At 33.2% G+C, this 18,406-nt stretch overlaps 1 protein-coding gene across 4 annotated transcripts in view; it reads left to right on the top strand.

Annotated features, from left to right (window-relative positions):
- The window catches only part of LOC138710756 (uncharacterized), a 290,182-nt gene that overhangs the window by 46,151 nt on the left and 225,625 nt on the right, over positions 1 to 18,406 (top strand). The gene's annotated exons all lie outside the window — the stretch shown is intronic.

The raw sequence follows: 18,406 nt of genomic DNA, 5'->3' as shown, positions 1-18,406 counted from the left end.
GTCAGCATGAGTGACCCACGTATTTAAGTCGCAGCGCTGTTACGGAAAATTAGTGCATCTGCCTTTCATACCTGGAACCGTGAATATGCTTCTTACATGGACAAAATACCATTTTGCAGCTAAGTTTTTAGCAAGTTCAAGATGTGTTATCTATGACAATGATCTTTTTACACCATCAAAATCATCATCACAATCGTTAATCTCATCAACAACTTCATCAACATCAGCAACGCAACCTAATGATAGTCCTTCATTGAAGCTGAACTTAAAGATTGACGTGATCAAAACTGACAGGATACCATTTACATTGTTTTAGTATCGGAACAATTCAATCAATTACTACAAATTTTAAAAAAATCTGTATTTGTGTGTTTTGCATACACTACATGCATTTCATTCTGAATGGATGAATAGTTTAGCTACATTGGTGAATTCTTTGAAACTGTTTGTTGTTGGCATTAACTCGAAACATTGGTTTTTAATGTACCTTTTCTCAAAAACTAACATAGGCTTTACCTTTTACCTTTTAGGTGTGTTTCCAAATTATATGTAATACGCTTTGTCAAATCTGGCAACCTTTTCATAAGGGAAGCTAAATTTAATTAATTAATAGGCCTACTTTTTCATACATGTTAGGAGCCGTAGCTTACAATTTGAGAAACAAAGAATCTGATATCTTCATTACAATATATATATATATATATATATATATATATATATATATATATATATATATATATATATATATATAAATTTCATTTAGTGTTCTGCCCAAGGGCAGGCTTTCACTACAAACCCAGCTTTCTCTAATCTTTCATATTTTCTGCCTTCCTCTTCGTTTCCTCATATGATCTATATATCTTAATGTCGTCTATGATCTGATATCTTCTTCTACTCCGAACCCTTCTCCCGTTCACCATATATATGTTGAATGTTCAACATTTCCAATCGAAAAATTTTAGTTTTCAGAATATTTGACATGCAATGTGAATGAGTCTTAAGACATATAAGTACGCTTGTTTGTTACTTGATATAACAGAGTATAATAAGCATGTGTCCAAAATGTCAATCAAATTGGATTTTTAGTTTCTGAGAAAAGGTACATTGAAGATTTCAAAATGTCGTTTTGAGGAAAGCAACGATAAATATCAATTTTATTATTGGTGCTATGTAGCCTCAAAACATGCCTTTTGAAGGACGTAAATGACAACTTTAACCAACTATATAGGCCTATGTGTGTGTATGTGTGTGTGTATTCTAATTAAGAAAAAAATGGCAAATTTGAAAAAAAAAAAAAAAAAAAAAAAAAGTAATTTTTGGCCGTTTTAGTCTTCAATCTTTCCTTAAGAGAATAAGATTTCAACCCAGATACATTCTGTGAAAATTGTGAAGGCCAGAACAAACTCTGCGTCCCGCGCCGTGGCGTCGTGGTCTAAGGCATCCTGCCTAGGACTCGCGTTACGGAATGCGCTCTGGTTCGAGTCCTTATGGGGGGAAGAAATTTTCTCATGAAATTTCGGTCAGTGTATGGGACCGGTGCCCACCCAGCATCGTGAAGCACTTGGGAGAGTTACGGTAGGTAGCGAAATCCGGTTACGCATACCCACTATAACGGCTGAGGAGCTCAACGTGTTAACCATACAATACCTCCATTCTGGTTGGATGATCGTCGACCTCTGCTTCGACATGTGGTCGTGAGGCCAGCAGCCGGCTGGTCGGTCTTGGCCCTTCGTGGGCTGTAGCGCCACGGATTATTAGAACGAACTGTGCAGTAGGTTTTGTATATGTACTTCGATGTCTGTCATTTTTAAACAGGCAAGATTATATTATAGTCGTATACAATATTATACAGAGTAAACCGTAAGTAGTGTAATTAATTTCAGGGGTTTATTCTTTAAGATATTTCAAATAAAAAAGTTTAATACAATTTTGTTTGTTTTTGCTTCCTTTTCGAGTTAAAAATTCTTTTATATGAAATATTTCATACCTTGTTTTGAGATAGCCATTGATTGAATTCCCAATATGCTCAGCCAATTTAAGAGAGTAGTGTATTATGATAATAAATGATTGAAAGAATTTTAGTTTTGTCCTTAAAATATGCAGAAATTTGATCCGAACAAATGTAACATTTTAATTACTTTCCAGAACGAATAGTTACATTTGTTAAGATCAAATTTCTGCACATTTAAAGGACAAATCTAAAATTATTTCATTAATTTATTATTATAATACACTGCTCTCTTAAAATGGTTAAGCATATTGGGAAATAATTCAGCAGTTTTCCCAAAATATGCTATTAAATATTTCATATGACTTTTTTTTCTCGAAAAGGAAGCAATAACGAGCAAAATTGTATTAAACTTTTCTGTTTGAAATATCTCAAAGGATAACCCCTTGAAATTAATGACATTACTTGCGATTCATTGTGTATTATCACCGAACTGTACAATTGGAATCCGATATTAAATGAAGAATTGCCATAATCATTTACATATGGCTTATCTGAAGTTCTCTGAAAGTCGAACTATATATAATTTTCAAAACCATCTTCTTCTTGGCCTGTTTGCTGATAGGTCTATTGTCGATTCCTTAATGATTAATGATATGCACGACCATTAAGTCTGCCAAGTAAGAAATGAGGTTGCAAATGTACGACGTGTATTCAGTTGGTGACCACAGTGATGACATCATAGCTCAGAAACGGCTGGTTTTTGGACTCTGTTTATTAGGATTTTCAGTCTTGTTTCATTGTCCTCTAGTCACCCCTGTAATTTGTATCTATAATTATGAAACACTCTCCTATGAAGCAGATCCGTCCACACCTGTGGAGTAACGGTCAGCGCGTCTGGCCGCGAAACCTGATGACCCGGGTTCTATTCCCAGTCGGGGCAAGTTACCTGGTTGAGGTTTTTCCAGGGTTTTCCCTCAACCCAAGATGAGAAAATGCTGGGTAACTTTCGGTGCTGGACCCCGGACTCATTTCACCGGCATTGTCACCTTCATCTCATTCATACGCTAAATAACCTAAGCTGTTGATGAAGCGTAGTAAAATAACCTACTAAAATAAAAAAAGCAGATCCTTTGATATTTTACGGGAAAAGTGGCTATGTCACAATTTTTTTGGAATATTTGATTCTTTCTGCCATTCCTATTTCAGAATTGTTCTGGTTTTGATGTGTCACTAGCCTATTATTTATGAATAGCCTCTATAGTAAAAAAAGAAGTGACAAATAGAGAATAATATTCGTCTTCGAATAGTTCTTTAGTTGAAGGCAGAAATGTGTAGTAATCTTCTTAATGTTAGTATAATAAGAAACGGTAAATTATGGTTAAATTAAACACTTTCATACTCAATAATCTTACTCATTTGCTTATAAGTTACTTTTCAAATATTATTAGATTAACATTTTTATTTGATTTAAAGTCTGTTATCTAAATCACTGACATCAGTTGGATCAGGCATTGCACTTCTCTGTTAATTTATTATTGTCGATGCAGGTACATGTTTCACAGCGTTCGACTCGGACCCTACCTAAAGTAGTTTCTCTTCGAAAAAGGACTTGAAATAAGAATAAGAATTGCATTTCATCATCTTATCGTCTTTGATTAACTATTTAGTTGTAAAGAGACGTTAATAAAGATTCACAATTATAATCCATCATTTATTTGCACCTGAATAATCTCTGTGAATGATAAAGTACTGTTATTGAAGAATAAAAAGTTACATGCCACCATCTTAACATCTATGCGCGATCTCTATAATTGAAATTGAACGTTAAATAAAGATTTACAACTGTAATTCATGTCATTGTCTCCAAATAGCGTTTGTAGCTGAAAAGTGAGGTTAAATAAGTAACTGTTTAGCAAATACTTTAAAATGAGGGAGGATTACATACAGACGTGGTAACAGACATGAGTTATACCTTTATTGTATAATAAGTAACCACGTTCATCGGCTGCTACTTAGAATATATGAGGCGTCAATTACTGGAAAGGTTACTTATAACCTCTTCTTTATTTATGACGTACGGTAGTTTGCAAGCTATTCAACATTTTGTTGCTTAGAGTGTTTACACGACCTTCTGCTGTTAAGTCGTCTTGTCTGGATGAAGCATGCATGTTCATAACTCAGTGCACTAACGGATAGCTTCCACAAGTACAACGAGCACCGATTCTATTTTCATTTAAAAGAGTTACTATCGGCAGCCTCTACTGGCAGGCTATTAAAGTGTAGTCACAGTCTAGTATATATAGTCACGAAGCTCAATACGTAGTAAATATGCATCCATAGATAGTTGCTAACCACTAGGATCGCTGATATCGCCTCACTACATATAGTGCGAAATAGTATCGGCACAGTCTATAGTTCCTAGCATCCTCACAACTCAAGCTTAGTGACTGTATATACTAGATTGTGGTGTAGTGTTCTGCATTATATTGAAAATTGTCTGCATTTTTTGTACTTGACTTAGCCCTAGCTCAGTAAGTTACATAGCCTATAGATTCACATCAAGGGAACCAAAATTCAATCGTGAACAGAGTCGAGAGATTCATGGTAGATATAGCCACTAGTCGGAAGGTTTTCTTCGAGTACTTCGGTTTCTTTGTCATTGATATATTTTCCTTGTATTATTATCTCGTCGTTTCTGAATAGCCTCTGTAATTTAAAAAAATATGATAATTAAAACATTGCAAAATCTCTTCGTACCTGAATAGCCTCTATAGTTTAAAAGGAATGTTGATTAAATTATTATAAATCATAACATGATAAATTTTTAGTTCGAAAGGAACGTTACTTAAAGAATTGCAGCCACAATTGAAGGGTTCAGAGCCATAGTGGGCCAAGCGCCATTTATTAAAAACGGAGAAAGCAAGGGTTAAAATTAAGTGAATACCATAGTTTAATGAAGATTGACATATCATTTAATTGTAATGTGTATACTTTATATTACTTGCTATATGTTTCCATTGAATTATGGTAATAACTTCATTTTAACCCTTGTTTTCTACGGTTTTGATAAATGGCACTTAGCCCGCTATGGTTCTGAACCCTTCAATTAATCATTTCATCGTCTCAAAATAGCCTCTGTGATTTAAGAGAGGTTTACTTAAAAAAATGCAATAACATTACAATTCGTCATCTCATAGTGTCTGAATAGTCTCCGCTGAAAGGGACAGTTCATTATATCATCATCTCTGAATAGTTTCTGTAGTTTAAAATTTGCTTCAATTGAAAAATCGCAATTGTAGTTCATCATCTCATCGTCTTTCAATAGCCTCTGCAGTTGGAAAGAAACATTAATTAAATAATTTCAGTGACCATTAATCGTCATTTTATCGTCCCTGAATAGCATATGTAATTTATAACGTGATATTAATTAAAGAATTACATTTACATTTAATTATCTTGTCGTCTGTGAATAGACTGTAGTTTGAAAGGTACATTATATTGTAAGATGATAAATTGTAGGGATGTTAGTTTTAAGAAGAGATATTGTAATTCTTCAACTCATCGCCTCTGAAAAACCTCTATTGTTTAAGGGGTTACTTACAGCTTACAGCAGTAACATTTTTGGAAATATTCAACATTTTTTTTCCTTCATTATTGTACCTTGTACAATAATGAAAATTGGTATGTGTAAAACACTGTCCTTCTGCTATATGAAAAAAAAAATATTTTTATGATTTAAAACAAATTATATATATTTTTTTTTTTCAAAATTCAAAATGTGCAGTTCACTGTGTAGTAATGAAGCATTTCCCTCATAACTCATAAACTTGTTAACTTTTTCATGTTCTCTCTCTTTTATTTTATTGCTGAAACTCATGTTTACAATATCATGCTCTTTCAACTACATTCCTCAATAATATATATATATATATACATATATATATATATGAATTAATATACACAAGAAATTTCATCACAGAATGTTGTATAGTTTTTTAGTTATGTGGGAAACGCTTCATCACTGCACAGTGAAATGAATTTTGAAAAAAAAAAAAAAAAAATGTAAATAATTTTTTTAAATCGTGAAAATATTTTTTTCATATAGCAGAAGGACAGTGTTTTACACATACTAATTTCCATTATTGTATAAGATACAGTAATGGAGGAAACAAATGTGGAATATTTCCAAAATTTTACTGCTGTAAGCTGTACCTAAGCCCTTAAAAGGAATTTTAATTAAATAATTACAATCACTGTACTTTAATAGCAAGGTTAATTAAAAATTTAAATTACAATTTATCATCTCATAGTTTCTGAATATTATCTAAATTTGATAAATACATTAATAAAGCTTTTACAATGAATCGTGTTATTGCCTCTGAATAGTTTGAGAGGGATTTTAATTAAATAATTACAATTACCGATACAATTCATCATCTCACGGTCCCTAGTGTCTAGCTTGAAGCGATATTAATTGAATAATTACTGGGGGCGGATTTTAGCATACTCGTATTTGCATGTTTTATTGCTTCGTTGTACATCATATGTTACCATTATATAAATGTATTTAAAGTTATTTGTAACTAAAAGTCAATATTTAAGGGGTCAATCCGTATTTCAGCTTTTAGAGCATATAAAAGTATAGTTTGTTATTTTTTTATCAATGTCGTGCTTAAACCAATATTAAGAATACGGAAAATAGGAAAAATGGAATGCAGAAGAAACTCAGACATTGAAACACATTACAGGGGTTATATTTTATTTATTGTAACTGACAACATGCAGACAGTGCACTGTTGTCGGCGAATCATTTTGAACACATCCTTGGCAATCAACAAAGCACTCAATTAATTAAGTGCATTTGCTGACTCTGTGGAAATTTACAATATTGAGATGTTATGATGAATGAAAGTTGTCATTAAAAGAACAGTAAAGTTATTCAAAACAAGAAACCATCTATTGTCCACTCCGCACGTGCATAAGTTTTTATCACTAGAACATTGCAATATGATTGGAACAGAAGTTGCAGAAAATGTTCATAGGCTTCTTTGCGCTCGCTAAACTCGAATTTCGCCACCTGCCAGCAATAATATAGGCACGATAATACAATTTTATTATTTTTTTTTTTACTTACCAACGTGGCAAATCGGAATATTTCGTTTTATTATAGCGTGACAGGTCTTAAAAACTTCGACAGTATGTAGAATGCACTATATTTTATAGAACAGCTTAGCGACAAGAAAATTATTAATTTTGAATTAGTTTTATCAACGTTGCCTAACGAAAAATGTGCTAGAAGGGTACTGCTTAAGTAGTGGGTTAAAAGACACGCATCTTTATCAACTGATGGTGTCTCAATATTCTTATGTGTAACAAAAACATCATCAATAATAGTAAATTGCTATTTTCTTTTTTTTTTTTTTTTCAATTTTGAGAGTGCATATTTTGTTATTTTTAGTGAATATATCGTGGTTTTTAAGGACATACGTGCATGCATATTTTATCGTTTTTATAGAGCATATAAATCCACTCCATAATAATTACAATTACCGGTATAATTCAGCATCTCGTAGTTTTTTTTTTTCATTTCATTTATTATATTCCATAGATCTTACATTGGCAATGAAGTTTTAAGATGTGGAATAAATAAAAATTTTACAAGATTACAATTACAATTACAATTGTTACAATATTTTACCATTTTTTTTTACAATTGTTTACAATATTTTGGCGAGATGTCTCTAAATAGTCTCTTTAGTTTCAAAGAGATGTTATTTAATAGATTGCATTTATTATAATTTGTAATCTCATCGTCTCTAAATAGCCTCTGTAGCTTAAAAGGGATGTTAATTAAAGAATAACAATAATCATCTCATCACTTCTGAAAAATTATGTAGTTCAATTAACGAGTTCCACCGTTGTGGTTATACGAATAACGAATGAGCTTCCCAAATCAAGCAGTCCGAGGTTCACTCCTGGCATGGGTTATGGAAAAAAAAATATCTTCCATCCACGGAACTGGGTGTTTCTCCGTTGTACAGTAGAATTTCTCGTATCCGGCAACTGTGGGACAAAGCCAGTGCCGGATAACTGATTTTGCTGGATAAGTGGAAAATACATTTACAGGTTATATAAAAACACACTGTACTCCACAAACATTTTTTTCCATGTTAAAATTTAGTAATTTTAATATGGATAATTAAAAACAGAGTTTTGAAATAGGCCTACGGACAATGTTTATTTTTAATACTGAATATGGTAATGTACATTCATCAGTTCATAATTATTGTTTTTTTAGTAGGTTATTTTACGACGCATTATCAACATCTTTGGTTATTTAGCGTCTGAATGAAATGAAGGTGATAATGCCAGTGAAATGAGTCCGGGGTTCAGCACCGAAAGTTACTCAGCATTTGCTCGTATTGGGTTGAGGAAAACCCCGGAAAAAAACCTCAACCAGGTAACTTGCCCCCACCGCATTATTATTGTAAAACAGTAATACATAATAGCGTAAAAAATACTAAAAAATTTCGTAACCTTATGACAATTTTAAATGGCGGTCATGTGAGTCATGTGACGTGAAGAGTAGTGTAGTCAACGTCGCAACTGAAGTAGCGCTAGATGATTTGAGCGTAAGAACATTTCGCTTGCGTTTCGCGGAATCCATTGTGCAACAGCAGCGCTTAGCGGTAATAGCCATGATACTATCCATCACTTGCATGAAATTTTTACGCGCTGTAGGAACGAGAATTTTACACTTTCGTATTTAGACTCATCCAACACTCCTTCGAAACGGGTGAGTTCAAGTATTAAATTGAAAGATATCGTCTCTGCGTATTGTTTGCAAGGTCCAAGTGACAGGTTACCGACGCTATCCTCTACTCCAGGCACATAACGGTTTTTTGTCTGTTTTTTCAAGCGTTAAAAATGTAAAGAGTAAACACAATATGCGGCATGTGCGATCTACGAAAACCACTCACATCTTTGTCAGATTCTTCTCTTTCGCATGAATGACTTTTTTTTTTTTGGCCTAGCCAAAAGTGCTGTTGTTTTAGTATTGCCGGCTATTTGGGTGCCGGATACGAGGGATTTTACTGTATTTTGATTGTCCTGTAATGTCTCCGCTGTGACCCTGTGCAATGACGACTCCATAATCAGGAAGATTCGTTATGTCTAGTGAACGATCAAATTAATCTCCTTCCCCTACTCGTCTAAGATGAAAAGAAGAAAATAGAAGATTTTAATATATTTTTGTATATATCTTCATGTATAAGCATTTGATCTAGCATATGATATGTCTGACCTCCATATCATATCCATCTTATACAGCAGCCTATCTGAAGGCTAGATGATCTTTTAGTTTAGTGTACAATGTATGTTACATAAGTGACAAACCGATAATCTGCCTTCCAACACCAACGGAGACATGGAATTCGGTGGATCAATAAGGAAGTGACCATTCCGTAGAAAACAGATTTGTCGGGCAATCATCCAAGTGTGGTACCACAAAGCGTTGAAGCATATCAGAGTACACAGAGATTTCTACATACCCTCGTCGAGACAGAATGAGATGCTTGCAACACTTGAACATAGTCTGCAGAGAATTGGGTTATGGACTGAAGCAATCAGTCAGGTGCGTCCTAGAATGAACAGTGAAGGTACGTCCCTGTTCCTAAACAATGCATTTGTCATTGTGACTTCCAAGTTCATCCTGCAACATTGCTCAAGAACGAAGGTTTCCAATTAGTTCCGGCCTAACATGAATAGTGGAGCTCTGTAGTATTTCACAAAAAATTGTAATCTTTTTCTCTTCTTTATTTCTTTATTTTTGTATCTTTTTACTTCTTCATTTACATATTCTTCCTTCAATTCTCTATGTTTTATTAGTTCCCTTTAATATTTTGTTTATTCCTACTCTGTTCTATAGTTATTATTTACTGTCAGTTATTTGTTTGTTTCGACTGTTTTATTATTTCTTTTTTAATTCTTATATTTTATTCAGTATTCTTTTTATTTATTTACCTTATTTATTTTTCTATATAATATGTTCTTTTTGGTTTTGTTTTTCCTCGTCTATCTTTCTCTCTTTCTTTTATTTAAACATATTTATTTTCTTTCTATTTATTATGCCTTCTTTGACGATCGCTTAAATACTTTTTTTTCCAAAATTTTCCGGTTTTACTATTTGTTTGTTCAGCCACCGGCATAGTTCAGAGGGTAGGCTCATTAATCTACGGATCCGGAGCTACTGCTGGGACGTAGGTTCAGATTGGTTACTTGGTTGGCTTTTTTGATAGGGTTTTCCCAAATATAAAGTCAGTTTGAGGTGATAACATGGCGAATTCTCGGCCTCATATAGCCAAATACCATCTCGATATTGAAAATTCCATAATCGCTAAATAACCTAGTATCATCAAATAAACGACTAAAATATTTCATTGTTGTTTTAATTTTACTTTCTATCTTTCTTCCTTCATTTTTCTTCTTTTATCTCCCTGCCTCTCTTTTATTGTTTTCTTCTTTCTCATTTTCCTTCTCCATTAGTCTTAAGTTATTAATTCATCAGTCACTCAGTCAGTCAGTCAGTCAGTCAGTCAGCCAGTCAATCTCTATTACTTTGTACATACCTTTTTTCTTTCTTTATTTATTTCATTCTTTCGTGTATGTGGCCTGGTCTGAACTGTCTATGGAGTCTGAGCTGTGACACTGTTTTTGTATAGTAAATTTAGGTTGCGGAAGTAATCGCTTGATACTGTCGCTATAGCAATCCCTGACATCCATGACGTCAACTTTTCTGTTAATAGTAAAACGTCAGTGGATATAACCGAATTACGAAATAAAGGTAAGGCATTTAAAGGCTAGTTTACAATAAGCCGGGAACGGTAACATGAACGAGAACGTAAATATTGTTAAAATAAATGTATTTAAATGTGAGCATTCACAACAGTTAATTGTGAATGCTCACATTTAAATACATTTATTTTAACAATATTTACATTCTCGTTCTCGTTGTCGTTTCCGTTCCCGGTTTATTGTGAACAAGCCTTAAATTTCCCGTTCGTCAGGAATGGAATATCACAGGGAGAAACTAACTTACATAATAAATAAAGGCTTGTTCAAATAATCGGAAAAATAAGTTATATTAAATAAATTACCTTGTTACAATGCGGAAGGATTTTACCATTAATAATAATAATAATAATAATAATAATAATAATAATAATAATTTATTATTATTTATTTATTATTAATATTTGTGTGCCGAACAACAGCCAGAGGCCAATTATAGTTCAGCACAATACACAAACAGAAGATACAAAGGTGCAAAAACAAATAAATAATATCTTAAATAAACAAAAACATACATAAATAAACTTGAGAACAAGAACAGTAAATACTAATAATCAAAAGGAAACTATACCTTAAAAGGATCTAAATTGTGCCCGTGCAAATTGGCATATTTTATACATCTACAGACTGGAGAAAGTGATTTTGAATTTCTGTTATAAAATTTTTTTTGAAATCTTAAACCTTTTGTAAGAATACGAAGGCTGATATTGTTTATGACAGACTCACAATCAATATCGCCCTTGACAACTTTGCAAAAAAAATTGATAATCAAGATTTTGACGTCTATAATAAAGGCTACGACAGTTAAAATATTTACAGGTAATCTCATAGTTAAAGTTAGAGGAATTGGGTATAAATCGAAAAGCACATAAGGAAATACATTTTCTTTGAATATTTTCCAGTTTAACCGAATCAATTGAAGTAATGGAATTCCAGGCTACAGATGCATATTCAAGTTTAGATCGAACCAAAGTAAAGTATAGAATTAATAGAGACTCTGGAGTAGAAAAAGAATAAGTTATAATAATAATAATAATAATAATAATAATAATAATAATAATAATAATAATAATAATAATAATAATAATAATATAGTCTACGTTGTGAATAAATATGAACAGTGGTCTCAGTGGAAACTAATTTTGTAATAAATTAATTATTTATTTCGTTGTCTGATTGCATTTGTTCTTATTTAATCAAAATGTACAAGGCTAATGAGCGTAATTATTTTAACATTTCTACAACGACACAAGCTATTCGATTTTTTTAGTTGGTTATTTAACGACGCTGTATCAACTACGAGGTTATTTAGCGTCGATGGGATTGGTGATAGCGAGATGGTATTTGCCGAGGTGAGGCCGAGGATTCGCCATAGATTACCTGGTATTCACCTTACGGTTAGGAAAAACCTCGGAAAAAATCCAACCAGGTAATCAGCCCAAGCGGGGATCGAACCCGCGCCCGAGCGCAACTTCAGACCGGCAGGCAAGTGCCTTAACCGATTGATCCACGCCGGTGGCTTAAACTATTCAATGATGATGTTATGATCATATGACGATAAAGGAGCATCGGAGCAATAAGATTGTAAACAAAATATCAACGCGCACCAAATGCGTCTTCTTTACCGCAAATGTCACAGAATCTGCTCGAGATCGAATCTCATATTCTTTTCGCCTTTGGCAGTCAAGAGCATACCATGCTTGCCACTGAGCTGAATGGAAACTCGGTCCAGGGCGATAGATTTCTAAGTGTAATTTTCTTCTTGGCGTAGTTCTTTAAGAAGGAAAGTAAAGACAATGCTTTTATAGCAAGCAAAAGTACACGGTCCCTTAATAAGATGGCTTCAGCCCAAGTTTACCTGCCGTTTCCCGCAGGGGGCAAAATTGAACTCTTTCAGTATCATACCCATCTATCTTTCTAATATCAGAAATATCGGGAATAATAAGCTTCTTCTTATGGATGCCCCCAGCTTGAAATTGAAATTAGGCCTAAGTACTGCCAGATTAGCAGATTCCAGAGAAATGCTATATGACCAAAACTGAAGGCAATGCAAACCAATTAACTAACTTAATCTTTTATGAGAAGCCATCATAATGGGCTGATATATCAATCGTAAGCAATAGATATTAATGAAATAACTTTTGATGTAATTAGTATCAGTCAATTCTAATATATATCCATTTTAACATTCCCTATGCTGCAATGATATATTATTGCATGTTTGCTGCAACCCAGTTCCTGTTGCAAGGTTACTATTTTCTTCGTTCACATGTAATTTGAAGCTTTCCCAGGCCATAAACAGAAATATAAAATTCACATGTTTTCTTAACCTCGATGCTAGAAGAAAAATAGTAAGCATCATTAGCCTTCATCTCCTCGTACAGGAATTACTGATTTTATAGGAGACTCTTACATCCGCTCTGGAAGTCAGTCCTGGCTTATATGTACATCTGTTATCAGGCACTACATCTCACTTTATTTATTTATTTATTTATTTATTTATCTATTTATTTATTTCACTAATAATTATAACATAAAATATAATATAAAAGAAAAACTTTAGCTCGCCCCTGAAAGAGTAGAACTCGTGCTCAGGAGCGGATTCCTGAATTGAAATTGAGAAGTATATAATACAATTTGTCTTATGTTTACTACGCAATAAGAATATATGAATCATAAATGTACAATTTTTCAATTTTTATAAAATCCATACATAACGTTTTAAATTTAATACTAGAACTATTAAAATTGACAAGATTAGGATATTTAAATATAAATTTGTTATATATTCTTGGACCTAAATTACTACTATGATTAAATACTGTAGCAGTGTTGCATTTTGGATCAAACAATCTTAAAGAATTCATACCTTTTGTTTCATAACTATGAGAATATAATTCAAAATGTTTTTAGATTTTTATGTATGAATTTTATTAATGCAATATAATAAATTTGTCTTATTTTAAGAACATTAAAGTCTAAAAACAATTTTTTAAGATGGAAAATCAATAGGTTTATGAAGACATATTTGAATTATTTTCTTCTGTTATAAATAAAGTGAATGAAAATTGGATTTAAATAAGCTACTCCATCCTATAATTACATACGTAGGCTAATTACCGATTGAAATAAAGTTAAGTATAGTGTGCGTAATAAACTTATTAACAAGTAATTCCTCAATAAAACAAAATAATATATTATTTTACGTAATTTATTACAAAGGTAGTTAATGTGTTGGTTCCATTTAAAATGATTGTCGAAAATTATGCCAAACGATATATTATGACGATATATGTCAAAGGAAGAACAATTGTTTGTACACATCTTAAGTCTGATTAGTGTAATATGTAGTTAATCGGCGATGTATGCAATGGAGGGGGAAAGGAACTGGCCACCCTACTGCATTATCTCCTGGCCTAGTTGCCTCATAGGTGGTGGCTTGTTGGTATCACTTGTGAGGTTCAGACCTGTCTTCGGACAGTTGACTAAGCAACAACAAACATTGCTTATGGATGAACATTGATGCCCCAAATAGACTTCGAACTCGGAGCTTCAACACTGCACCGTAACTACAGCGCAGCGTACTCTTAAGTCGGTGATTAGAAATTGTTATTGTTGTGACTCATTCGTAAGTCCATTGGACTTTGTCCATGAATACCTCTCATGGATAGCTAATTGTTGTTCCTGCCGTGGATCATCAAATATGTTGGCACATCACAGTGGCAATGTGTCCATCCATTTTATTTTTGGAACATAGTCTGTAGTGACACGCAGGATAGTAGCCTTTCTGGTAAATTTTAGAAAAATTAAAATTGGAAATTGATTAGTAGTGTCAATGCTGCTACGAGCGTGATGAGAGAGACAACAGACTAATTGTGGCCATAGATTGCAGTTTTTCCTTCACAATGTTAACCTGCGCGTTTAAAACGAGAAATTTTCAGTTTCGCCATGTTAAAAATAATTTTAACGCATATTGATTCCGTTAAGTTCAATGTTAATTGATAAATGAGTTCTATTCAGTCAATACTTAACATAAAAACACAATAAAATATGTTATAACAACATTTAAACAGATTTAAAACAAACGTTTTCGCCAATTTTGATTGGCATCTTCAGGTCGTGTAGGTAGAATAGAACATGTCATTGCCGTGTTTGCCGTTCCCTTGGGTCACACACGCCGCTTTCAACATAGTGCCTCTACATATGTCGTGGTGGCTTTTGCTAAGTTATATTCTCTGTTTTAAGTATATTATAGTTTTAAACTTCTGTTTTTAACTTTATATACCAAGTGTTCACTTATTATAACATGTTCTATTAAACCTACACGACCTGAAGATGCCAATCAAAATTGGCGAAAACGTTTGTTTTAAATCTGTTTAAATGTTGTTATAACATATTTTATTGTGTTTTTATGTTAAGCATTGACTGAATAGAACTCATTTATCAATGTTAAGAATAATTCTGTGGTGTTTGGGTAAAGGGAGATAAGTCATAAAAATGAGGGAAATGAAAATTAAACTTGGAACCCTTATTACAAATAATTTTCTACACAAATAAAACACATGAACTGCTAGTATTCTTTGATTTTTGCACACCCACTTGTATAATTTAACTTGTGTGTTCATCTGGAGAACAAAATTTCACCTGGACAAAAAAATGACTTATACCCCTATACCCGAACACCACAGAATTTATCGAAATGTTGACCCAAATGTGTGCACTGTTTTATCTTGAAATAGTTATGAATAAATAGCATAACAATTAAAATAAATGGTTTCGATCAGTCACATAACTGAAGTCTCAGTTCTCCCACATTGCCCAGTGAGCCGCCATTAACCCTAATGAATGAAGTAGTTGCGGAATTACGGATTGGAAACCAAAGTACCGCGAGAAAAACAGCAGCAGACGCGTCGTCCATGTACACTACAGATTCCACTTGGGTTCGCCATGAAATAAACCCAGATTTCCGGCTTGAAAAAGCCATTCGACTAGCAATGTGCTGCGATTTAAAAGTGATGATATAGTGAATGAAAGGAAAGGAAGTTGGTTATGGCCGAAGTTCTCAAGTGTTATGATGCTTTGCTGACTCACCTGAAAGGAATGTTGAGGTTGGTTGTGTTCTGCTTGCCTCCATGTGATCGTGTACACCTGCTTCACCGATGTAAGAGTTTATTCTGAGGGATGGAACGCATTCCACGTGAAGACAACGTCTGGGCCTCTACTTTTGCTTGTCGCCTAACTGCAAAGAAGAACACATTTCATAGAAAAATCGTAGAGCACTTCTGGCAAAGAACACTAATTAAGCGAGGTAACTGACTTGTGTTAGCGTTTCTAGCTAAGAATTTAGCGGACCCACATTCAACTCGCCTCAAGGAAGTGGAGATTTATCTTTCTTCCATAGGAATTTGGTGTGTGCCCTCCTTGTCTTATGTTTATTCTGTGTTGCTCCAAGGGACAACCTTGCACTATGCTGACCACATGGCTAGGGAGTCCTAATACATGTGAATTTCTTAATATTAATCCATACAGTTCACAAGAATGCAGACACAATAATCCAAAGGGATGAATTTGTAAAGTAATTGAGATAATGATAATGATTATGAAGATGACGACGACTACGACGAAATAAAGCAACTTGGTAAAAAATATAAAATTAGACCTCTGCTTGTAAAATTACACAAAATGTGAAGAATGTTCGCGTTTCGATAGTGCGTTAGTCTTATTATGCCGCGTTGACACCCCGCTGACTGTTCCGTTGGATTGTCAGATTTTCAACCAGGAAGCCTGGTGTCAAATCCTGTTCAGTCCAAATGAAATGTGTAGTATGAAAACTGATGCTGTGTAGGTTTCCTCTCCCATCAATCCACCATTTCTGTAATACACAATTTTTCTTAGGCCTATCTCCTGTACACATACAGTAAAGTAAAGGGATGCTGAATCATCAATTCTCAAGAGCAATTCCATAAGATTTCTATGACGAATTTTCTTTGGAGCAAGTAATTAAGAAAACCTCTGAAATTGATGCCAGACACTTGAGTCATTGTGAATAGTATGACACAAAGATGAAAATTATGTTACGTGATATTATTTGTGCTCATTGGCTTAAGGTTAACACAACTAATTGACTATTACACGATTAGAAGAAAGTGTATAAAGATTAGAAGAAATAAAATACTCGAATACAATAAAATATTAACTGACTTACTGAAATTCTATTTCACTAATGTTATAAGTATGAAATTTATGGATACTAGAAAATGGTAAATTATTAATTGAAATACAAAACTTGTTACTTGCAAATACTAACTATCACCATTTCTATTCATAACGTGAAACCTGTACAAATTATATTATTTGAATAATTTGTCCATTTTAATTAAAACTTAGGAAAATGTTATGCTAAATATTCAAAAAATTTATTTGTACTTTATTAATGACATTTTGTTGAAACGATAAATATAAAATGTAATAATTCGCAATGTGTAAATTGAGCTGTAGCTACAGTTTTGGAGGACAGACGGGGAGAGACACAGATGAATACATATGACATTGGGAATATGCTGCTTTTGGGACTTGTGGTAACATTAATAGGAAATATCAGCGAATTCATAAAAAATTGGAAGCAACATTTTCATAGTCACCATTATCATCTTTTATTTTTCTTCATTTTCTACACAATTGGGCTCTTCCCATCGCCATTTTCTTGTGAGGATATTGATCTTAATATCCATAAGTAGCAGTCTTCCTGTTATACGGCTAGTGTGGTTCAGGTCCACCACTTAAGACAACATACCACAAACACAATAGAAATGACAAACCTGGTCTCTCTGCCAGAGATATTATAAATCTCCATTTCCCTCCCGGGAATAGAATTCGTACCACTGTATTTGTGGCTAGATATACTATCGCTTGACCACAGCAAAGTACTGCCATCAATTTCAATAAAAATAATGAAATAACTGAAAGAAGTTTGCAATATCATACGTGCACAGAAATAACTGTAGTAGAATACAGGAGTAGAGATAGGAAAAGTTATTCATTTTCTGGAACTGTTCCATCTGTTGAGGTCCACCTGAGATACCAGGTTCCGAAATAACAGTACGCAAATGAACTATAGCTGGAATTGTTGTCTGGGCAGATGTTCTGCGAGGCTTTGACGTAACACGCTGTTGAAAATGAACAGAACGAATTCAACTGTTCTCACATACATGATTCGTGAGTGAAACTAATGACTTCACAGTTTTAGAAATTTTATTTTAAGTAGTAGGCCTATAAATTAACTTATTGTGTATTATTTTAGCATGAAATTCTGATATTTGATTTCAAAACATTTTAGTTGTTTCTGGATTCGAGGTAGGCTATACTTAAATTTGAAATTAAATTTTAAAATAGGCCCTAGATAGTAGACAATAATAATAATAATAATAATAATAATAATAATAATAATAATAATAATAATAATAATAACAATAATAATATATTCTAGCTAAAACTAAATATACAAAGACAATTATCTGACGAGAGTTTTAATATTTAATACGAAACAACTGGAACTGCGTTCAATGTGGAGTCTCATTCCAAAAATCACTGCTGTGCCTTTTCAGA

This window comes from Periplaneta americana, chromosome 12 (genome assembly GCF_040183065.1).
Source record: "Periplaneta americana isolate PAMFEO1 chromosome 12, P.americana_PAMFEO1_priV1, whole genome shotgun sequence".
In the NCBI taxonomy this organism is placed as follows: Eukaryota; Metazoa; Arthropoda; class Insecta; order Blattodea; family Blattidae; genus Periplaneta; species Periplaneta americana.
This window is presented reverse-complemented; position numbering and strand designations above follow the sequence as displayed.